The following is a 25,746-nucleotide window of genomic DNA, read 5'->3' as shown; positions in this document are numbered from 1 at the left end:
CTGAAGGAATCAAAACTATGAATTAACACATGTGGAATTATATAATTAACAAAAAAGTGTGAAACAACTGAAATTATGTCTTATATTCTAGGTTCTTCAAAGTAGCCACCTTTTGCATTGAAGCTCATCAAGAGAATGCCAAGAGTGGGCAAAGCAGTCATCAAAGCAAAAGGTGGCTACTTTGAAGAACCTAGAATATAAGACATATTTTCAGTTGTTTCACACTTTTTTGTTAATTATATAATTCCACATGTGTTAATTCATAGTTTTGATGCCTTCAGTGTGAATGTACAATTTTCATAGTCATGAAAATACAGAAAAATCTTTAAATGAGGTGTGTCCAGACTTTTGGTCTGTACTGTATATATTATATATATATAATACACATACACACACATATACACAGATACATACACATTTATTTTATTTATTTTTTGTGATAGATCGGCTCACTCAGCTGCTCACGAAAGGTAGACACAGAAACATTTCTCATTTAAATCTTTTGCAGGTTTATTAATAAGTATGGCATAAACCAGTGCACAATTCATCAAAGTAAACAAGGTTTTTCTGGTACAACGAAAAAACAAAAGATAACATACAGCACAGTCCATGTGGTTGCTGGTATCTGACCACTCCGTAACAACAATGCAGTTCAGCTCAGTTTTAGCATAAACAAAGCCCTGGAGCTCTCACCTCCAGGCATACGGAACATTGAATGACACAGAAGGCTGAGTATTTACCTCCCAAATCACACCCTGAGGTGGATAGATTGTGAACAGCCTCCCACCCATTCTTCAGATGTTCACAAAAGAAACCTAGCCTTTAAAATGGCCGATTAACCCCTCTCAGCACTTAGGCTGGGTTCACACTGCGTCTGTGGCGTTTGTTAGACGGACTACGTTACACCGCGGCATAACGCGGTGTAATGTAGTCCGTTAACGCCGCCATTGAATACAATGTCGGACACATCACCCATAATAGGCGTGCGCTAGCCATGTGCCATCATTGAGTGACGGACCCCGAGACGCGGGCTGCAGCGTTTCCGGGTCCGTCACTGCTAGCACAGGTAGAGCTAGCAGATGCTCTATCTGCGCTAGCGTGCTGCCATACCGGCACTTGCGTTTACAGCGGCCCGTTAACGTATGTGTTGAACGGGATGCTGTAAACGCAATGTGAACCCAGCCTTAGTGTGCTGGAACAATTTCCCTGGGTTCACATCACTGAAGCTAACAACCTCAGTGATACATGTCTCCCCTCCAGTACTTTACCAGTGACTGTATGTATATAATATGTAAAATTTTATAATGCCATTTCTCCTGGGCTAGTTTCATATGTTGTATATTTGGCACCGCATTTTACAGTACCAGCAAAGTGGATGATGTTTAACTAAAAGGAAATCTTTCAGTACAGAGAGCTGTACATCAATATTACTGTTACTAGGTATTACCACATTGCAAGCTATACATTACTGCTAGCTATTGCATAAATACAATTGTGTTCTTAAAGTGAATCTGTCAGCAGCACTTAACAGACTTTGCACAAAGGTTCTCAGGAGCTAAGAACGCCACTGAGCACTTTGCATCAGTTTTCTATTGGTGATGACCTCAGCACAATAGGGCTTGTTCACATGTTGTGTATGGAGGGAAATGTGCTTTGGAGTAATGGAAAAAAATCGATGAGATTTAAAAAAAAAAAACTCTTAAACATAGCGTTTTTTTTTTGTTTGTTTTTTACCTGTTATGTGTTTTTTTTTTTTAAAGGTCAACTCTTTCAGAATATTTGCTACAGCTTTTCCCCACTGAGATCAAAATGGCTTAGCACAAAAAATTATTTCCAAATTGGGGAGAACCCCAAAAAGATCCTTCTCTATTAAAATTTACTTATTAAATTCACTAAAAGAGGGTAAGCAAATAGTGAGTTAATAGATTGTCCCTAATCAGCCTGAAGATTATATTAGCCCTTTAGCTGCACTAGAACATTTATATAGTACAGTTGTGGTCAAAAGTATTGACACTCCTGCAATTTGGTTAGATAATACTCAGTTTCTTCCTGAAAATGATTGCAATCACAAATTGCTTGGTATTATTATCTTCATTTAACTCTAGAACGCGCACCTGGGGCCTCGCAGGCCTGCTAGGTTACTTGTTTTCTATTATCTGTAAAACTACATTAGTTAGAATTTTGAAACTCAAGGTAATCCTCAGGTATATAGTTGTTAGTAATATCCAGTTGTTCATATATTTTTATGTTATAGGCATCTCGTATAGCAACGCTTTTTTTGTGACTACCCCAGATTCACGTACCTGGGGCCTTTGAGGCCTGCTTTGGTTTACATGTACTCCTCAGTCTTTTTGTCTGTACTGTTGTTGGGGAAGAACTTATGACTCAGTCTTTAGGACTATTGGTCGATGGCTGTTGCTGCGAAGAGTGTGGATTCTGCCTGACATGGTAATGTGATCCTGGAAGGGAGTTTCCCCTCACAAAGTAACGTGATTATGATGTCAGTACAGGTCCTTTAGTCCTAAATCCTAGTTGCTGGAGAGACTTTGGAGGAAGAAGTCAGCTTTCTTTGGTCTGTAACAAAGAACCTTTCTGAGCTCCAAAACCAGAGGCTTCTACTGCACTTACAAGAAAGTGATCTGTTGAAGGTAAGAGTAGGGGGGCTGTACTTTACCCTAAGCACACAAACACTAACAAAGTCTTAGCACACACAAGCCTGATTGTAATCTTTATTTTTTACTTTTCATTTTAGTTTACTCACATCTAAGGGTACCGTCACACAGTGAAATTTTGATCGCTACGACGGCACGATTCGTGACGTTCGAGCGATATATCCGTGACGTTCGAGCGATATCGCAATGTCTGACACGCTCCTGCGATCAGGAACCCCGCTGAGAATCGTACGTCGTAGCAGATCGTTTGAAACTTTCTTTCGTCGTCTAGTGTCCCGCTGTGGTGGCATGATCGCATGGTGTAACATATATCGTATACGATGTGTGCATAGTAACCAACGGCTTCTACATCGCACATACGTCATGAAATTATCGCTCCAGCGTCGTACATTGCAAAGTGTGACAGCAGTCTACGACGCTGGAGCGATATTGTTACGACGCTGGAGCGTCACGGATCGTACCGTTGTAGCGATCAAAATTTCACTGTGTGACGGTACCCTAAGATTACAATGGCACAGTCTACATCAAGGGGATTGACTGTCCAAGAAATTGAGGCGATTATTTTCAATAGTGATGAAGACAATGACATTTCTTTGTCGGATGAAGAGTATATTCCACCAGCTAATGTATCAACTTCATCGTCCAGCGATTCCTCAGATGATGAAGAAGTAATGGATCCAGCAGAATGTGCAAGTAGAACATCTAAAACAAATGTTTTTTGGAACAGTACTGCTGTGGCTCATGCACGCACCCCATCACATAACATTATTAGAGTTCCTCAAGGAGCTGTCGGAATTTCCCAATTCATGTCCATAAAAGATGTTTTCAGTAAATTTGTTTCAGATGATATTGCAGATGAGGTAGTTTTGTGTACGAATGTGGAAGGTAAACGTATTGCTTCGGAAAAAAAAAAACTTGGAAAAATTTAACTAAAGAGGAACTATATGCCTATATTGGCCTTACTCTTCTGGCAGGGTCGACTAAATCATATGATGTGCCAATCAGAGAGTTATTTCTGAACCCATTTGCAGATCCACATTACAAAGCCACTATGTCCGTAGATAGATTTGAGGCTATTCAGAGATGCATTCGTTTTGATGAAAAGAGAACTCGGCCTGTGAGGTTGGCAACCGATAAATTAGCGCCTATTAGCTATATATGGAATCTTTTTATCAAGAACTGTTACAAACTTTACAATTCTAGCGAATATGTGACAGTGGACGAACAACTTCTTGCCTTTAGGGGACGTTGCAAATTTATCCAATATATGCCCAGTAAGCCAGCTAAATACGGCATAAAAATTTTCTGGATGTGCGATTCAGCAACTTATTATGGGATGAATGGCATGATTTACTGTGGAAAAGAAGCTGACGCTCCAGTCCAGAAAGATCTATGTTCCAACATAGTGAAAACACTAGCTTTACCAATTTTCCATTCTGTAAAAAATATCACTATGGATAATTATTTTACTAATTTAGAACTGGCCAATTTTTTGCTTCAGAAACAACTAACACTTATTGGTACAATGAGACCAAACCGCCGCGAAATTCCACCAATAATGAAGCACAATGCACAGCGACCAATCTACGAGAGTGTATTCGGTTTCTGCAATGAGGCAACAATGGTGTCCTATAAAGCCAAGAAAGAAAAATCTGTGATATTACTGAGCACAATGCATCACGATGAAAGTATTGACACCAATGACAGGAAACAAAAACCTGAAATTATACTTCATTATAATAAGACAAAAGGAGGTGTCGACAAGATGGACGAAATGATTACTGAATATTCGTGTAAAAGGCAGACTAAACGCTGGCCTGTTGCCCTTTTTTCCAATATCCTTGATGTGTCAGCCCTCAATAGCTATATTGTTTATTGTCAAACTAATCCAGAATTCCATGCCAACAGGAAGGACAATAGACGTATATTTTTGACAGAACTTTGTTATGAACTTTTGATGCCTACTATGCTAGAGAGAAGCAGCACAAAATGCTTATCAAGGCAAATTACAGAGGCAATGATCCGATGTGGAATATGCTTTCAGGAACAGCCAGAGCAAAGAGAAAAAAAAAAAGAAAGCGCTGCTATATTTGTCCAGCAAAGAAAGAAAGAAAATCGGAGCGTTTCTGTTCTACTTGCGGACAAAATGTATGCAGGGAACATTCTGAAGAAAAAATAATATGCAAGAATTGTCGGGGGAATATGTAAAGTGGAAAATAAATATTCCTGCACCAAGTTTGCTACAGACTTTATGTAAAAACTTTTTATAAGAAAAAATGTATCCATCATAAAAAATTGTACTGAGTGAATATATTGGGCGTGCCCGTTTAGTTACATTTTTGTTGTTTTATGTACATAATTTTTTTTTGGAATTATACACATCTTAGGCTATGTTCCAAGTAGCGCTGGGGTTCACCAGAATGGGATCCATAATGGATCTGACCTCCTGGTAACTCCAGCTAAGGCTGATGGAATGCCGGGATTCCACCAGCCTTAGCTGAGGTCACTAGGAGGTCAGATCCATTACGGATCCCCTCCTGGTGGACCCCAGCGCTAGTGGGAATGCATCCTTACTTTGCAAATTTAAAATAAACTTTGAAAAGTATTTTTATTTGAGTTATTCCATGTTATTTGCACACAGGCCTAAATGGCCCCAGGTACGTGAATATGGGGTAGTCACAAAAAAGCGTTGCTATACGAAATGCCTATAACATAAAAATATACGAACAACTGGAAATTACTAACAACTATATAGCTGAGGAATACCTAGAGTTTCAAAATTGTAACTAAAGTAGTTTTACAGAAAATAATAAAAAAGTAACCCGACAGGCCTGCGAGGCCCCAGGTACGCGTTCTACCAGCCTTAGCCGGGGTCACCAGGAGGTCAGATCCATTACGAAATCCCGTCCAGGCGGACCCCAGAGCTAGTGGGAATGCATGCTTACTTTCAAATAACTTTGAAAAAAAAATTTTTTTGAGTTATTCCATGTTATTTGAAAACAGGCCTCAAAGGCCCCAGGTACGTAATAGTGTAGATTTCTATGGTCACGCATTCTTAAATGAAAAAACACAAGAGAATGAAGCAAAAAGCAAAACATTGATCATTTCACTCAAAACTCCAAAAATGGGCCAGACAAAAAGTATTGGCACCCTCAGCCTAATACTTGGTTGCACAACCTTTAGCCAAAATAACTGCAACCAACCACTTTCGGTAACCATCAATGAGTTTCTTACAATGCTCTGCTGGAATTCTAGACCATTCTTCTTTAGCAAATTGCTCCAGGTCCCTGATATTTGAAGGGTGCCTTCTCCAAACTGCCATTTTTAAATCTCTCCACAGATTTTCTATGGGATTCAGGTCTGGACCCATTGCTGGCCACCTTAGAAGTCTCCAGTGCTTTCTCTCAAACCATTTTCTAGTGCTTTTTGAAGTGCGTTTTGGGTCATTGTCCTGCTGGAAGACCCATGACCTCTGAGGGAGACCCAGCTTTCTCACACTGGGCCCTACATTATGCTGCAAAATTTGTTGGTAGTCTTCAGACTTCATAATGCCATGCACACGGTCAAGCAGTCCAGTGCCAGAGGCAGCAAAGCAAACCAGAAACATCAGGGAACCTTCGTCATGTTTGACTGTAGGGACCGTGTTCTTTTCTTTGAATGCCTCTTTTTTTCTCCTGAGAACTCTATGTTGATGCCTTTGCCCAAAAAGCTCTACTTTTGTCTCATGTGACCAGAGAACATTCTTCCAAAACGTTTTCGTCTTTTTCAGGTAAGTTTTGGCAAACTCCAGCCTGGCTTTTTTATGTCTCGGGGTAAGAAGTGGGGTCTTCCTGGGTCTCCTACCATACAGTCCCTTTTCATTCAGATGCCGATGCATAGTACGGGTTGACACTGTTGTATCCTCGGACTGCAAGGCAGCTTGAACTTGTTTGGATGTTAGTCGAGGTTTTTTATCCAAGATCCGCACAATCTTGCGTTGAAATCTCTTGTCAATTTTTATTTTCCGTCCAGATCTAGGGAGGCTAGCCACAGTGCCATGGAATTTAAACTTCTTGATGACACTGCGCACGGTAGACACAGAAACATTCAGGTCTTTGGAGATGGACTTGTAGCCTTGCTCATGCTTCCTCACAATTTGGTTTCTCAAGTACTCAGACAGTTCTTTGGTCTTCTTTCTTTTCTCCATGCTCAATGTGGTACACACAAGGACACAGGACAGAGGTTGAGTCAACTTTAATCCATGTCAACTGGCTGCAAGTGTGATTTAGTTATTGCCAACACCGGTTAGGTGCCACAGGTAAGTTACAGGTGCTGTTAATTACACAAATTAGGGAAGCATCACATGATTTTTCGAACAGTGCCAATACTTTTGTCCACTCCCTTTTTTATGTTTGGTGTGGAATTATATCCAATTTGGCTTTAGGACAATTCTTTTTGTGTTTTTTCATTTAAGACAAATTAAATTAAGATAATAACAAAGAATTTGTGTTTGCAATCATTTTCAGGAAGAAACTGAGTATTATCTGACAGAAATGCAGGGGTGTCAATACCTTTGGCCACAACTGTATGACATCCCAGGATGTCAATACTTATCGGCTGAATGGGACAAACAAGATTAAAGCACTTGACCACCACCAACATGTTTCACTGCCTGTGCGGCGTCATCAGGAGATGGGACAATGTCAGATTGGTCTGAGGTGTTGTGGTCGGATGTATCCAAGTTCAATCTGTTTGGTAGTGATGGCAAGCACTACATTTCGCCCAACTGGAAAACGTAATGATATAAGGTACCAAACACCTACAGTGAAACATGATGGTGGCAATGATCTGGTGCGGCTTTTCTGCATCTGTCATTGGGCCTCTGCATAGAATTGATGGAAATATAAATGCGACCATGTACCAGGATATACTGGAGAATGTAAAGCTGCCACATGGTAAATTCCAGCATGACAATAATCCTAAGCACACATCCAATTTAGTAAAAAATTGGTTAGCAAAGAAAAATGTTCGCCTGTTGCAATGGGACAAGCCTATCACCTGATTTATCCCCTTAACGTCCAATGACGGACAGTCAGTCATTGGAAGCCTCCCTCTGTTTGGTGCAGGCTTTGGCGGTGAGCCCACACCTTTTCTGGCACAGCTGATCTGTCCAATTACTTTTGGTCCCTTTAAAAACAGGGTGGCACATGTTAAGGAGCTGAAACTCCTAAACCCTTCATCCAATTTTAATGTGGATACCCTCAAACGAAAGCTGAAAGTCTGAACTTCAATTGCATCTGAATTGTTTTGTTTAAAATTCATTGTGGTAATGTCTATAACCAAAATTAGAAAAATGTTGTTTCTGTCCAAATATATATGGACCTAACTGTATCTGCACCAAAATGGTATCATGAAAAATGGCAGCTCGGCAGGCAAAAAATAAGCCCTCACGCGACCCCACATCCCGAAAAATGGAGACGCTACGGGTATTGGAAAATGGCGCTTTTTTCAGGCTGCATAATTTTACGTTAACAGGCTGCAGAGGTACAATTGTACCTTCATATATACCTCCACTGTGATATTTGGCCAATATATTCTGGACCAAAACTGCAGAGATGTCACGAAATTTCAGCCCTCTACGGCTTTTCGAAAAAAAGTAATTGCAATTTTAAAACGGAATAGTTACAATTGTACCTACTCAGCCGGACGAAGGTTAAATTAACAAAGTTTGGAATTTTTTTCCAGCACTTAGATAAAACGTAACCTAGGCATGTTTGGTGTCTATGAACTCGTAATGACCTGAAGAATCATAATGGCAGTTCAGTTTTAGCATTTTGTGAACATGGTAAAAAAGCCAAAACAAAAGTGTGGAATTGCACTTTTTTTCAATTACACCCTACTTAGAATTTTTTTTCCCCTTCTTGGAGTACCCAACATGGTAAATCCAATGGTGTCAATCAAAAGTACAACTCGTCCCGCAAAAAACAAGCCCTCACATGGCCACACTGATGGAAAAATAAAAAAGTTATGGCCGTGGGAAGAAAAGGAGCAAAAAACGGAAATGCAAAAACTGAAATACCCCTGGTTCTTAAGGGGTTAAATCCTATAGAGAACCTTTGGGATGAGTTAGGGCAACGAGTTTGGGCCAGTACCCATAGCAATAAAGATGAATTGTTTGCAGATTTTCAAATGGAATTTAGCAAGATCCCTCAGGATGTCTTGAATACCCTAGTGGCTTCAATGCCCCACAGGTGTGGTGCAGTAATTATAGCAAGAGGTTATGCTACAAATACTAAGTTATGGCATTGGAAACAATGATCTGTGTTGTAATCAATAAATAGTATACGCAAACCTTTTGGCAGTCAGTTTTCTTTCATTAAATGACCATACCTATATTTTTCATTAAAATTAAGGTCTTGCATGATGACAACTTCATGCACTTTCAATTAATCACCAGGAAAATGGCATCACAGCAACCAAACAGAAGTAATCACACTTTTAGGCTATTTTCACACGTTGCGGATTAGGCTTAGGAATTTCTGGTGCGGATTCTGCCTCTCCTGGCAGAAAACGCACCTGCGGATTTGTCGCGTTTTTTGTGCATTTTTGCTGCGGTTTTCTTGCAGATTTGTCGCGTTTTTGTGCGGATTTTGTGTGTTTTTGTGCGTTTTTGCGGCGGTTTTCTTGCGGATTTGCTGCGGTTTTTACCCCTGCACCTCAAAAATGCTGCGGATCCGCAACGTGTGCACATACCCTAAAAAAATGAAAAACTTTTGGTCGCTACGGAATACGGCTTAAGTCGGAAGCGAGTGTATGGAGCTGGGTAACCAGGGCTGTGGAGTCGGTAAGCCACAGTTGCGACTCCGACTCCTGGATTTTATCAGGTTCCGACTCCGGCTCCTTCATAAATGGCCAATTCGTAACAATAAATTTACTGTTGTCAAATATTAACATCGTGCTTATTCAGTTTCTCACCATCATATAAGTAATCAGACCACTTAGTGCAAAAACTATATTAGAATACAATTACAATATAGCAAATAACTTTTTTAAACTTTTATAAACTCTTGTAAGTAAATATGCAATAAACACTTATGCAGTTAATAAGAAGAAATCTATAAATTTGTCCTCAGAAAAAGTATTGCCTCTGTCAGATCCTCCTTCCTGGATGCCCTCAAATCTGATCTAATTATTTTGAGAGCAGAGAACAACCTCTCTACACTAACTTGGTGGCAAAGCAGTAACCACTCGGGCAACATCTCTGACAATGTCAGGATACAGAGGAATCGCTTGTTGCACTGTTATTTTTGATGAACGGTCAAATTTCTCAATTTCTTTTCGTGCACATGAAAAATTCTGCTGAAATGTACTGGCTGTGTTCTCTGATGGGGATGACTCTTCTATGCGGGAACGCTTTGCATGGTCCTTGTGATCCAAATATTTTTTTAAATTGTCACACCGACAAGCGCAAGTGTCCTAACTTACGCCAACTGGCATGCCCGTGACGTGATCGGGAGTCATCATGACAGCCAGGGGTCAGCTGATGACCCCCGTGAGTTGTGGAGACTGATTTCTGCTATATGCAGAACCATCGCTGCATATAAAGTCTGATCTATGAAAAATATAAAAACAATTAATCCGATCAGCAATCACTGTAAACGCAAAAAATTAAACTACACAATTACATTATTTGGTCGCCACAATCCCATAAAAAATGCTTTAAAGTGATCAAAGCCAAATCTATCCCAAAATGGTATAAATAAAAACTTAGTCTCACCCCGCCAAAAAATAAGCTATCCTACAGCTCCGTCAGACAAAAATTAATGTTACGGGTCTCAGAATAAGAGGACAACGCCAATTTTTTTTTTTTGCAAACTTCTCATTTCTTTTCACCACTAAAAAAATAAAAAATAAAAATGGACATGCTTGGCATTACTGTAATTGTATTGATCAGGAGAATGATATTGCATGGTCATTTTTTACACCGCAAAAAACAATTCCCAAAATCAATTTCAGAATTGTGTTTTTTTCTGAAATCACATGCATCTTATTTTTCTCCTTGCAGTTTTGAAGCAGTTTCAAATCTGCAGCCTGTCGATTGTTTCAGCGTTTTTCACCCATTTTAATGAATTTAAAAAAAAAAAAAAAAAACAAGCAAAAATGTATACAGAAAAAAAAAGCACGGATTTTACCCAGCATCGTTTGGGGTGTGCTGTACTTGGACCGGCGGGCCTACATACAAACCTGAAAACCTATCTCTTCAAGAAAGCCTGCAATAACCATTCTGCCGCCTCACCAACCGCCTGAGCTGCTGCCTCGCCCCTACCTTCTGCCTCTTCCCCACTATCCCATAGAATGTAAGTCTGCAAGGACAGGGTCCTCTCCCCTCTGTACCAGTCTGTCACTGTAAACCTGTTTACTGTAAAAGATATCTATAACCCTGTATGTAACCCCTTTCTCATGTACAGCACCGTGGAATTAATGGTGCTATATAAATAATAATAATACATACAGCTCTTGGCTGCATTTTACCCCAGCGTGTTTCATCATTTATTGGTTCAATCACTATCCCTTTCACATTGTATTCCTTCTTTTTTCAAATATTTTTATAATTCAGCACTTTGTATCACTCTTAATATCTCACATTTTGTTACTATTATTATATACGCTTTTTAACACATGATTTGTTTACACTTTGATATATATATATATTTCTTTAGTTTGGTACTCTTTTTTTAATATGCTGCACACGTGAAAGGCACCTTTTTGAGCATCTGACGGAGAATATGTATACGTAAGGAATTTATATTCTTTATCTGTGAGATATGTATATATGTTCCTCGGTAATTTTCTTAATATATGCACATTTTTTGGCCCGCTGTTTCTTTTAAAATATATTTTTGTATTTTTTTTTTTGTATTTTATATAATTATTTCTGATACTGTTGTGTTTTGTCCTATTTTCCAAGTTCGGGCACATTTTGATAGAGTTCTACCATTTTCCATTTATGTCTAAATAAAATTAAATTTTATTGAATGAATAAAAGGTTGTACTTGCATTCGCTTTTCAAGACCCTAAGTTCGGGCTGTGCTTTTTTGGCATTTCGAATATTCCGAATGGTCTGCCTTCTTTTACAGATACATGCTAGTATTTATTTTAATACTAATTTTAAGGATATAGGTATTGCTACACTCAGTTTGCTTTTCCCGCGTTGTTCCTGGCAACCCATCAGTATTTGCTGCAGTGATTTGCAGGATCGCCCACACTTCACACATCTTAAACATCGTTCTACTCTAGACTTGGCCTACAGTCTGTGATCGCCGGGGCATTGCAGCACCACATCCATATATGATTGGCGCCAGTATGATCTTCTTATATATGGCACATGCCCTGCCAGATAAATACCCAGATAAATACTCTACTGTATTACAGATTTGGAAAGAACAATCCTGTTTCTGTTGAAATATTAAGAAGAAGCACAAGATCAGCTTTAAAAAGGAAAATACTACACAATCAGATCATGGAAGAAAAAAAAAGACTGCATAGTATCAGGGAAACTAAAACTGCTGTAGAGGATATGCTTAAAATGTACATAGAAGTCAGAAACAATGTTCAAGTTATGAAACTGTATCTAGAGACAATAGCAGATCAAAGTCATTACTAAAAAATGCTACTAGAAAACAAATGGCACAGTACTCACCTTCCCTGTCTCCTCAGCCAAGTCTGCGCCACTTCTCCCGATGTCTGGCATTGGTTGTGGCGCTGACATCACCTTGACAGTGGGTGAAAGCTATGTGGCTCTGCCAGTGTAGAAGGAATGCGGCTGATGGCAGACACCGGATACTCACCGGAGGACCCGGGGAAGGCGAGTACAGGGCGGTTTGTGGTTTTATAACAAACTGCAGCAGGGGAAGAAACTTTATCGACAGAGAACAACCCCTTTACCAGGCTGGTCAGCGTTGCAGCTAGTAACAAGCCCATTCAGCCTGAAGAAAAAGTAGAGAGACCAACAGGAGACCTGAGCAGAGCTGGAAGAATATACTCTTGTGTGGGAAAAGGGGGTTCAGCACGCTGGGTGGTTGGCGATTACAAAAAACCCAAGTTCAGGGATAGAAAACCCCTTTAAGCAAATATAAATTTTGTCAGAATTTGTTACCATTTTTTAATACAGATTTAAGAGGTCAAAAGTATGTGGATGTGCTTAACAGGAGCATGAGAAGAAGAAGACATTATGGGGCTCAAGTCATCATTATTAGCCTCCTTGCATTCACTGACGCATTCTGCATCAATTTGCGCAAAACTCTTCTGTACTATTTTAATTAATATCAAAAATGGTCTTTATTCTTGCCCTTTTTTGCAAAAAGTAGCACGTTTTGTGAAATGCCATCAAAATATTTGTCATACGTAAAATTTGCAGCGTTTGCCTGGTTTATCATTTGCAACTTTTCTAAAATTCACAAAAACCCTCAACTCTTGTGTACAGTGATGAACTTTAAAAAAAAAAAAAAAAAAGAACAGGGAAACACATGAGATAGACTTAAAAAAAGGAACAAAACAGAAAGATGAATTTCCAGGTCTGTTGTCCAGTGCTGGTAACAGTGTGCAAGGTTAAAGCTGCTTACAGAATCCCTTTGAATTAGAGAAAATTTATGAAAAAAAAAAAAAATACAAAAAAACTTGACAGCTACATGTTCCCACTCTCCTGCCAGCTTTGGTGACAAAGGGAATTATTCAGCAAGTCAGAAGAGCCAATGCGTGCTCCTCAGTCACTCATTTCCATTAACGGACAGCAATGGGAAAACTTGAAATACAAAGGCAAGCAATTTTAGCCAGTGATCTGCATACAACTGATTGAAGGGTCACTAAACTTTTTACGCAACCTGTTTATTACAATGTTGCAAATCTTTTCAATCATACAATAGCCACCTTATTTACAGGACATACAACTTCCTTTAGAGGAAATTTGTCAGCAGGTTTTGGCTATATAATCTGAGGACAGCATGATGTAGGGACTGAGACCTTGACTTCAGCGATCTGTCACTTATAAGGCTGTGTGATTTTCTTTCAATACAATGAATGTTTTATCAGCAACAGATTATCACCACTGCCAGACTAATAACTGCCAGGGTGCATACTGTTCCAACCACGCCCCCAGAACTGATTAGCAGCTTACTGCTAATATACAGTTTACACAGAAAGCTGCTAATAAGGGGTGTGGGCGGGGACAGCTTTTGAGCTCTGCTACATTTAAAAACTCTGGATGTATCACAACTGCTGCACTAAGTGACACATCGTTGGATTCAGGGTCTCTTTTCCTACGTTATGCTGCTCTAAGATGAGGTAGCAAAAACCTGCTGATAGATTCCCTCTAAACAGTACCCTTCAGGAAGTCACATATTTGTGGCGATACACGTGGTGTTTGGTCCCTTTTCCCTACCCGATTATCGGCATAGGTGTTATAGGATCGCATGGCTTATTATGGGTTATCTACCTTAATCTCCGGTATACACCTTTTGGTTATATTCTTGTTCCTTGCCTCTTCGGTATGACTTGCTATGCTCTTGAGCAATGATTTCATGTCCGTGCTCATGTGAGACCTTACATTGTTTCTCTCTTAGGCCGGTTTCACACATCAGTGGCTCCGGTACGTGAGGTGACAGTTTCCTCACGTCCCGGAGCCACTGACTCACGTAGACACATTGAAATCAATGCATCTGTGCAGATGTCATTGATTTTTTGTGGACCGTGTCTCCGTGTGCCAAACACGGAGACATGTCAGTGTTCGTGGGAGCGCACGGATTACACGGACCCATTAAAGTCAATGGGTCCATGTAAAACACGTACCGCACATGGACATTGTCCGTGTGCCGTGCAGGAGACAGCGCTACTGTAAGCGCTGTCCCCCCCACTGGTGCTGAAGCCGCGATTCATATCTTCCCTGCTGTAGAGAAGATATGAATAATGGTGTTTAACCCCTCTGTGACCTTAGACGTACTATCCCGTCGAGGTGCCCTGGGCTTATCTGACCCTGGACGGGATAGTACGTCATAGCCGATCGGCCGCGCTCACGGGGGGAGCGCGGCCGATCGCGGCCGGGTGTCAGCTGCTTATCGCAGCTGACATCCGGCACTATGTGCCAGGAGCGGTCACGGACCGCCCCCGGCACATTAACCCCTGGCACACCGCGATCAAACATGATCGCGATGTGCCGGCGGTGCAGGGAAGCACCGCGCAGGGAGGGGGCTCCCTGCGGGCTTCCCTGAGACCCCCGGAGCAACGCGATGTGATCGCGTTGCTGCGAGGGTCTCACCTCCCTCCCTGCTCCCTCCAGCCCCGGATCCAAGATGGCCGCGGATCCGGGTCCTGCAGGGAGGGAGGTGGCTTCACAGAGCCTGCTTAGAGCAGGCACTGTGAAGGCTGCAGCGCTGCATGTCAGATCAGTGATCTGACAGAGTGCTGTGCAAACTGTCAGATCACTGATCTGTGATGTCCCCCCCTGGGACAAAGTAAAAAAGTTAAAAAAAAATTTTCCAAATGTGTAAAAAAAAATTAAAAAAAATATTCCAAAATAATGAAAAAAAAAAAAATATATTATTCCCATAAATACATTTCTTCATCTAAATAAAAAAAAAACCCAATAAAAGTACACATATTTAGTATCGCCGCGTCCGTAACGACCCGACCTATAAAACTGGCCCACTAGTTAACCCCTTCAGTAAACACCGTAAGAAAAAAAAAAAAAAAAAACACGAGGCAAAAAACAACGCTTTATTATCATACCGCCGAACAAAAAGTGGAATAACACGCGATCAAAAGGACAGATATAAATAACCATGGTACCGCTGAAAGCGTCATATTGTCCCACAAAAAACGAGCCGCCATACAGCATCATCAGCAAAAAAATAAAAAAGTTATAGTCCTGAGAATAAAGCGATGCAAAAATAATTATTTTTTCTGTAAAATAGTTTTTATCGTATAAAAGCGCCAAACCATAAAAAAATGATATAAATGAGGTATCGCTGTAATCGTACTGACCCGAAGAATAAAACTGATTTATCAATTTTACCAAACGCGGAACGGTATAAACGCCTCCCCCAATAGAAATTGATGAATAGCTGGTTTTTGGTCATTCTTCCTCACAAAAATCGGAATAAAAAGCGATCAAAAAATGTCACGTGCCCGAAAATGTTTTCAGTAAAAACGTCAACTCGTCCCGCAAAAAACAAGACCTCACATGACTCTGTGGACCAAAATATGGAAAAATTATAGCTCTCAAAATGTGGTATTGCAAAAAATTATTTTTGCAATAAAAAGCGTCTTTCACTGTGTCACGGCTGCCAATCATAAAAATCCGCTAAAAAACTCGCTATAAAAGTAAATCAAACCCCCCTTCATCACCCCCTTAGTTAGGGAAAAATAAAAAAAAAATGTATTTATTTCCATTTTCCCATTAGGGCTAGGGTTAGGGCTAGGGTTAGGGCTAGGGTTAGGGCTAGGGTTAGGGCTAGGGTTAGGGTTAGGGCTAGGGTTAGGGCTAGGGTTAGGGCTAGGGTTAGGGCTAGGGTTAGGGCTAGGGTTAGGGCTAGGGTTAGGGCTAGGATTAGGGTTAGGGCTAGGGTTAGGGTTAGGGCTACAGTTAGGGTTGGGGCTAAAGTTAGGGTTAGGGTTTAGATTACATTTACAGTTGGGAATAGGGTTGGGATTAGGGGTGTGTCAGGGTTAGAGGTGTGGTTAGGGTTACCGTTGGAATTAGATTAGATTAGTGTTTCAGTTATAATTGGGGGGTTTCCACTGTTTCGGCACATCAGGGGCTCTCCAAACACGACATGGCGTCCGATCTCAATTCCAGCCAATTCTGCGTTGAAAAAGTAAAACAGTGCTCCTTCCCTTCCGAGCTCTCCTGTGTGCCCAAACAGGGGTTTACCCTCACATATGGGGTATCAGCGTACTCCGGACAAATTAGACAACAACTTTTGTGGACCAATTTCTCCTGTTACCCTTGGGAAAATACAAAAATGGGGGCTAAAAATAATTTTTGTGGGAAAACAAAAAGATTTTTTATTTTCACGGCTCTGCGTTATAAACTGTAGTGAAACACTTGGGGGTTCAAAGTTCTCACAACACATCTAGATAAGTTCATTGAGGGGTCTAGTTTCCAATATGGGGTCACTTGTGGGGGGTTTCTACTATTTAGGTACATTAGGGGCTCTGCAAACGCAATGTGACGCCTGCAGACCAATCCATCTAAGTCTGCATTCCAAATGATGCTCCTTCCCTTCCGAGCCCTCCCATGCGCCCAAACGGTGGTTCCCCCCCACATATCAGGTATCAGCGTACTCAGGACAAATTGGACAACAACATTTAGGGTCCAATTTCTCCTGCTAACCTTGGAAAAATACAAAACTGGGGGCTAAAATATAATTTTTGTGGGAAAAGAATTTTGTTTTATTTTTTATGGCTCTGCATTATAAACTTCTGTGAAGCCCTTGGTGGGTCAAAGTGCTCACCACACATCCACATAAGTTCCTTAGGGGGTCTACTTTCCAAAATGGTGTCACTTCTGGGGGGTTTCAATGTTTAGTGGCATCAGTGGCTCTCCAAACGCAACATGTCAATTTTGCATTGAAAAGTCAAACGGCGCTCTTTCCCTTCCGAGCTCTCCCATGCGCCCAAACAGTGGTTTACTGCCACATATGGGGTATCAGCGTACTCAGGACAAATTGGACAACAACTTTTGGGGTCCATTTTCTCCTGTTACCCTTGGTAAAATAAAACAAATTGGAGCTGAAGTAAATTTTTTGTGTAAAAAAGTTAAATGTTCATTTTTATTTAAACATTCCAAAAATTCCTATTAAACACCTGAAGGGTTAATAAACTTCTTGAATGTGGTTTTGAGCACCTTGAGGGGTGTAGTTTTTAGAATGGTGTCACACTTGGGCATTTTCTATCATATAGACCCCTCAAAATGACTTCAAATGAGACGTGGTCCCTAAAAAAAAAATGGTGTTGTAAAAATGAGAAATTGCTGGTCAACTTTTAACCCTTATAACTCCCTAACAAAAAAAAATTTGGTTCCAAAATTGTGCTGATGTAAAGTAGACATGTGGGAAATGTTACTTATTAAGTATTTTGTGTGACATATCTCTGTGATTTAATTGCATAAAAGTTCAAAGTTTGAAAATTGCGAAATTTTCAAAATTTTCACCAAATTTCCGTTTTTTTCACAAATAAACGCAGGTACTATCAAAGAAATTTTACCACTATCATGAAGTACAATATGTCACGAGAAAACAATGTCAGAATCACCAGGATCCGTTGAAACGTTTCGGAGTTATAACCTCATAAAGGGACAGTGGTCAGAATTGTAAAAATCGGCCTGGTCATTGACGTGCAAACCACCCTTGGGGGTAAAGGGGTTAAAATAAAGATCCATGACCCCAACCCCCTCCCACCCCCTGTGCGCCCCCCCACTGTTATTAAAATACTCACTTGGCTCGCTCCCTCGCTGGCGCTGCTTCCTGTCCTGGCCGCATCTTCTACTATATGAGCGGTCACGTGGGGCCGCCCATTACAATCATGAATATGCAGCTCCACCTCCCATAGTATCCACCTCCCATAGTAAACGCATGGAAAGCTGCTGCGGACCCTCAGCAAAATCTGCAACGTGTGCACATAGCCTTACACATTGGTACTTAGACATTTTACTTATTGTTTTTTTTTCTATTTTTTCTGTCTGTATTGTATTGCATTATAACTATAGTGGCAATCTAATTTTTGGCTTGTAGTATGTGCATGAATAAAATTGATATTTATGAGAGATCCCTGCTCTTTGCATATTATTTTTGTTTTTCTTTCAGATTCCCTTTAAGGCGTGGAACATAGATGATTTACGTTTAATATGAACACACTACATAGCATCTCAGGATGGTACATGTGATGAAAAGATTGGCTTTGTTCATGCAAAGACATTACCCTTCCAAGGCTAGCACTCCATCGCTGACTATGTTGGGATTCCAGAACAAATTGAGAAAGTAGCAGAAACCCTTTCCCTCTATATGGCAACATCAAAATCTATTGCAATTCGCTTATTAAAAGTCTTACATACCATACAGAAAAAAGTGGAGCCTTAGCATAAAGCTGGACTGGTGAACACAACTGTATAAGCCAAGTCACTCAGTGAAAAGGACTTTTCACCAAATATCTCACGCTGAGCTGCACACACAAGGTAGTAGTTACTGCAGAGCAGATTAAAACGTTTGAGTTTTTGTTTTAATTTTGCCTTTCCTTAGTGTATATTAAGCAATGTATTTGGCACCTAATGAGTAAACACCAACTTGGACCTAATAAAAGTGATCAGATACTTTTCACACCTTTTAGATAAGGTCCATGTGGGTGGGGAGGTGGGGCAGCACAGCTGAGATTAGCTGTGTCATATTGTAAACCCTTCCCTCACCTCTCATCCTCTCATAGTTCTATCTGCTCTGCCCTGCCCTTCTGGTTCTCTTGTCTCTTTCTCCATTTTCTCTATTCGGTCAGTGCGCAGAAATCAGACTCCACACAGATGCCATCCAAATGTAGTCCGATGTTTTGCACAAACTCACTTACTTGCGTGGAAGAGTGCAGCTTGTCCTAAGGGGAAAAAAGGAATAAAAAAAAAATCGGACATATGCACAGTCCCATAGCATAACGTTGTTCTGAGGGCAATCCGATGCTTTGTCAGATTGCACCCAAAACCAAAAAAATATGGTCATGTGCAAGAGCCCTTAGGATAGGCTGTCGATATCTTATTGCTGGGGGTGCAACACCTGACACTCCCGCCGATAAGCTGTTACTGGCGTGGAATGCTGCTGGAACATAGCAGCTCTGCCAAAACTATACTGGCAGCAGCCAGGTATCGCAAATATACACCATGTAGTATGAATAGGAGGTGAATCTGCAATACCCGCACAGGATCCTTGGACAACTACGTCTGCAGCGTGAACAAGCTGAGCAATGAGAAGCGCATTTTCCAGAAACCAAGATAGAACCAGTGAGAGTGGAGTCCTATGGATAGGCTATAAAGGTCAAAGTCCCAGACAACCCTTCTAATGCATACTGCTATGATCTAAATAGATTATGTACGACATAGGATTAGGGTAAGTAATTTATCATTCGTAGAACAGATGTTGTACAGTTTTATTCCCTTGTCGTTTCGATCATATAATAAGGCAATGTGCCAGTTATGTACACATACTCATGAACATGTAAATTCTTTGACATTGGACGATTAATTGATCATATAAAGAAACGTCATTGCAATGATCCTTAATGTCTTAGATTGGCAGGTTTACAACATTTATACCAAGGAATGAATAGACCTGTTACGATTCGAAGTGGAGATAGAACGGGGGAGGGGGGCATTAGGAATTTGTGGTCTCAATGAGAGGAACCATCTTTTTTTGCTCTTTATAAATTTATGATCTGGTACAATGTAGGTCTCTCTTAAATGTATGGTCAATGTTGTTTGTACATATTCAAACCTTTTTGAACATCACAATATTAATTGATCTGCAGCGCAGAGAATTTAAGCGCTATAATGCAAGTGCCCGACAGACCTTGAGAAAGTGCCTTAAGATGTGAAGCAGTCACTAGGCGTTTGCCATGTGTTGTCCTCCCGTAGGAAATCAAATTATGAACTTTATATTGGGATAAAAATAAAGAGATTTTGACAAGTGCTGCATATGTATCTTTACTGTGGTTTATACTAAAGCTATGTATACACATCTCCAACAGCAAACATGAAAGTGTCAGAGATGTCCACCTACACATCCATAGGCAATTGGTTAAAAGGGAACTGAACACATCCAGAAACCCTAACTGCTTGCAGATATAGGGTTAGTCTGCAGGAAAATAGCCTTAAAATGCTGCCTTAACCCCTTTACCCCCAAGGGTGGTTTGCACGTTAATGACCGGGCCAATTTTTACAATTCTGACCACTGTCCCTTTATGAGGTTATAACTCTGGAACGCTTCAATGGATCCTGGTGATTCTGACATTGTTTTCTCGTGACATATTGTACTTCATGACAATGGTAAAAATTCTTTGATAGTACCTGCGTTTATTTGTGAAAAAAACGGAAATTTGGCGAAAATTATGAAAATTTCGCAATTTTCCAACTTTGAATTTTTATGCAATTAAATCACAGAGATATGTCACACAAAATACTTAATAAGTAACATTTCCCACATGTCTACTTTACATCAGCACAATTTTGGAACCAAATTTTTTTTTTGTTAGGGAGTTATAAGGGTTAAAAGTTGACCAGCAATTTCTCATTTCTACAACACCATTTTATTTTAGGGACCACATCTCATTTGAAGTCATTTTGAGGGGTCTATATGATAGAAAATACCCAAGTGTGACACCATTCTAAAAACTACACCCCTCAAGGTGCTCAAAACCACATTCAAGAAGTTTATTAACCCTTCTGGTGCTTCACAGGAATTTTTTGAATGTTTAAATAAAAATGAACATTTAACTTTTTTTCACAAAAAATTTAATTCAGCTCCAATTTGTTTTATTTTACCAAGGGTAACAGGAGAAAATGGACCCCAAACATTGTTGTACAATTTGTCCTGAGTATGCCAATACCCCACATGTGGGGGTAAACCACTGTTTGGGCGCATGGCAGAGCTCGGAAGCGAAGGAGTGCCATTTGACTTTTCAATGCAAAATTGACTGGAATTGAGATGGGACGTCATGTTGCGTTTGAAGAGCCACTGATGTGCCTAAACATTGAAACCCCCCACAAGTGACACCATTTTGGAAAGTAGACCCCCTAAGGAACTTATCTAGAGGTGTGGTGAGCACTTTGACCCACCAAGTGCTTCACAGAAGTTTATAATGCAGAGCCGTAAAAATAAAACAAAATTTTTTTCCCACAAAAATTATTTTTTTAGCCCCCAGTTTTGTATTTTCCTGAGGGTAACAGGAGAAATTGGACCCCAAAATTTGTTGCCCAATTTGTCCTGATTGCGATGATACACCATATGTGGGGGGAACCACTGTTTGGGCACATGGGAGGGCTCAGAAGGGAAGGAGTGCCATTTGAATGCAGACTTAGATGGAATGGTCTGCAGGTGTCACATTGCGTTTGCAGAGCCCCTAATGTACCTAAACAGTAGAAACCCCCCACAAGTGACACCATTTTGGAAAGTAGACCCCCTTAGGAACTTATCTAGATGTGTGCTGAGCGCTTTGACCCACCAAGGGCTTCACAGAAGTTTATAATGGAGAGCCGTAAAAATAAAACAAAAATTTTTTCCCACAAAAATTATTTTTTAGCCCCCAGTTTTGTATTTTCCCGAGGGTAACAGGAGAAATTCGACCCCACAATTTGTTGTCCAATTTGTCCTGAGTGCGCTGATACCCCATATGTGGGGGGGAACCACTGTTTGGGCGCATGGGAGGGCTCGGAAGGGAAGGAGCTCCATTTGGAATGATGACTTAGATGGAATGGTCTGCAGGTGTCACATTGCATTTGCAGAGCCCCTAATGTACCTAAACAGTAGAAACCTCCCACAAGTGACACCATTTTGGAAACTAGACCCCCTAAGGAACTCATCTAGATGTGTTGTGATAGCTTTGAACCCCCAAGTGTTTCACTACAGTTTGTAACGCAGAGCCGTGAAAATTAAAAAAAAAAAAATCTTTCCCCCCAAAATTATTTTTTAGCCCCCAGTTTTGTATTTTCCCGAGGGTAAGAGGAGAAATTCGACCCCAAAAGTTGTTGTCCTATTTGTCCTGAGTACGCTGATACCCCGTATGTTGGGGGAAACCACCGTTTGAGCGCATGGCAGAGCTTGGAAGGGAAGGAGTGCCATTTGGAATGCAGACTTAGATGGAATGGTCTGCAGACGTCACATTGCGTTTGCAGAACCCCTAATGTACCTAAACAGTAGAAACCCCCCACAAGTGACCCCATATTGGAAACTAGACCCCCCCAGGGAACTAATCTAGATGTGTTGTGAGAACTTTGAACCCCGAAGTGTTTCACTACAGTTTATAACGCAGAGCCGTGAAAATAAAAAATCTTTTTTTGTCCCACAAAAAATATGTTTTAGCCCCGAGTTTTGTATTTTCCCAAGGGTAACAGGAGAAATTGGACCCCAAAAGTTGTTGTCCTATTTGTCCTGAGTACGCCGATACCCCATATGTTGGGGTAAACCCCTGTTTGGGCACACGGGAGAGCTCGGAAGGGAGCGTTGCTGCGGGGGGCTCAGGAAAGCCCGCAGGGAGCCCCCTCCCTGCGCGGTGCTTCCCTGCACCGCCGGCACATCGCGATCATCTTTGATCGCGGTGTGCCAGGGGTTAATGTGCCGGGGGCGGTCCGTGACCACTCCTGGCACACAGTGCCGGATGTCAGCTGCGATAGGCAGCTGACACCCGGCCGCGATCGGCGGCGCTCCCCCCGTGAGCGCCGCCGATCGCGCTGGACGTACTATCCCGTCCATGGTCATAGGGGCCCACCCCACATGGACGGGATAGTACGTCCGATGTCAGAAAGGGGTTAATGGAAGCACGGCGATGGGGGAAAAAGGGAATTAGACCTGTGGGTAAGTCCTCCGGACAGCACCACAGGAGGTAGTCCTTCCTTAACCTATGACTAGACAGGATCACAAAGAGGTTTAAAATGCCCCTCACAAGTTCACTGGGTTTCAAAGTACCACCAAAAGAAGGATCTTCACGAGCCACTAGCAACTCAGATGCCAGATAAACAATTTACTGGTCCCAGCTGGATCTCGAGCCATGGAGACTTGATGAATGAATGATCTGCAGGAGTATCGATCTTGTGCAAGCCTAAAGATAACATAAGGGAGGGAAATTACCGTATATACTCGAGTATAAGCTGACCCGAGAATAAGCCGACCCCTTTAATTTTGTCGCAAAAATGTGGGAAAACTTAATGACTCGAGTATAGGCCTATGGTGGAAAATGCAGCAGCTACTGGTAAATTTCAAAAATAGAAATAGATACCAATAAAAGTAAAATTAATTGAGATATCAGTAGGATAAGTGTTTTTGAATATCCATATTCAATCAGGAGCCCCATATAATGCTGCATACAGTTCAAGATGGGCCCCATAAGATGCTCCATATTAAAATATGCCCCATATAATGCTGCACAAATGTTGATTATGGCCCCATAAGATGTTCCATGTATTTTCCCCATATAATGCTGCACAAATGTTGATTATGGCCCCATAAGATGCTCCATAAAGATATTTGCCCCATATAGTGCTGCACAAACGTTGAATATGGCCCCATAAGATGCTCCATAGAGATATTTGCCCCATATAGTGCTACACAAATGCTGATTATGGTACAATAAGATGCTCCATAAAGATATTTGCCCCACATAGTGCTGCACAAACATTGAATATGGCCTCATAAGATGCTCCAGAGATATTTGCCCCATATAATGCTGCACAAATGTTGATTATGGCCCCATAAGATGCTCCATAGAGATATTTGCCCCATATAATGCTGCACAAACATTGAATATGGCCCCATAAGATGCTCCAGAGATATTTGCCCCATATAATGCTGCACAAATGTTGATTATGGCCCCATAAGATGCTCCATAGAGATATTTGCCCCATATAATGCTGCACAAACGTTGATTATGGCCCCATAAGATGCTCCATAGAGATATTTGCCCCATATGCTGTTGCTGCGATTAAAAAAAAAAAAAAAAATCACATACTCACCTCTCGTCGCTCAGGCCCATGGAACTTGCAATACTCACCGGTCCTTGTACCGGCGCCGCTGTGTCTTCCTCGTCCTCTGCACTAACGTTCAGGCAGAGGGCGCGGACTAACCACGTCATCGCACCCTCTGACCTGAGTGTCACTGCAGAGGATGCGGAAGACGGAGTGGCGCCAGGAACGAGGAGAGGTGAATATCGCGCAGTGCTTCCCCTCCCCATTATACTCACCTGCTCCTGGCGCGGTCCCTGCACGTCTCTGGTTCTCCGAGCGCCGGCAGAACTAGGCTAAATATAGAAAGGATCTGTAAGATCAGAAAAAAATATAAATAACTATAGAAAAGATAAATTACCGAAGTGAGTGCTACAGGATCCGGGTGAAGTGTCAGTGGATGCACTGCTGATGAATATATTCAGATAGTCGATAATATTTTCAAAAGCTTTATTGGACAGGTTTCAGGTCAATGTGCTTCGAAGTTATACACAGGACCTCTTCATCAGGACAAAATCTAGGATAGGACCTCTTTATCAGGAAAAAAACTAATATAACCTAACCTACTATAAGTTTTGTCTTAGATCAAGCAGAGAATGGATGTGAAGCCCCCTTGAGGGGGAAGCAACAACCACGAGCTCCAGCTCTACTTGAAGGCTGAGGGACCTCTTAATCAGTGAGGGGCTTGCCTCCAGGCCTTGCTGCAGGAGAAAGAAAAGGGACAGAACCCCCCAATTAACTTGCCTCCAGTAATAAGGAGGTCCTGCTCAAATGATCAGGAAGATTTCTTCTGCGCTTTCCAGCGCTCCGCTCATACGTCTTTACCTGATGGGGACAGGAAAAACACTGGAGGGTGGAGGTGCGAAAGGCCTCTCTGTGATCCCGTCCAGTCATAGGTCAAGGAAGGACTACCTCCTGTGGTGTTGTCAAGAGGGACGAACTGGAAAATGAACTTATAGTCTCCCTTTAGCCTCTTGCTTCCAGTCATAGGCGTGATGCAGGGGTGGCTAAAGTCACCGCTCAATAAACTGAACAGCAGCAATCACTATCAGCACTTTGAAAAAACGCCAGACTGCGTTCCAAACGTGTTGCCTTTTTCCTGTCTCTTACACCTTTTTTTAAAAAAATTTTTTTGCCGTATATTAAAAATAAGGTGCATCCCATGCAGACATGGTACAGCCCCTCCACTAGGTTGTAAAAATTGCAAGTACCTCAAGAATCTGAGGCACTGGTTATCGTCCTTCAACAAAAATATTTTTATTGACACCAGTGTACACACAAAAGTTAGCAACGTTTCAGCCATGCAGGGCCTTTGTCCAGCCAAGAAAAAAAAAAAGGTGTATGGATTTTTAACCCAAC

General features: G+C 41.3%; 1 protein-coding gene across 1 annotated transcript in view; it reads right to left on the bottom strand.

Moving 5' to 3' along the window:
• Positions 1-25,746, bottom strand: part of SNAPC3 (small nuclear RNA activating complex polypeptide 3) — a 131,111-nt gene that overhangs the window by 72,457 nt on the left and 32,908 nt on the right. The gene's annotated exons all lie outside the window — the stretch shown is intronic.

This window comes from Ranitomeya imitator, chromosome 1 (assembly GCF_032444005.1).
Source record: "Ranitomeya imitator isolate aRanImi1 chromosome 1, aRanImi1.pri, whole genome shotgun sequence".
NCBI lineage: Eukaryota > Metazoa > Chordata > Amphibia > Anura > Dendrobatidae > Ranitomeya > Ranitomeya imitator.
This window is presented reverse-complemented; position numbering and strand designations above follow the sequence as displayed.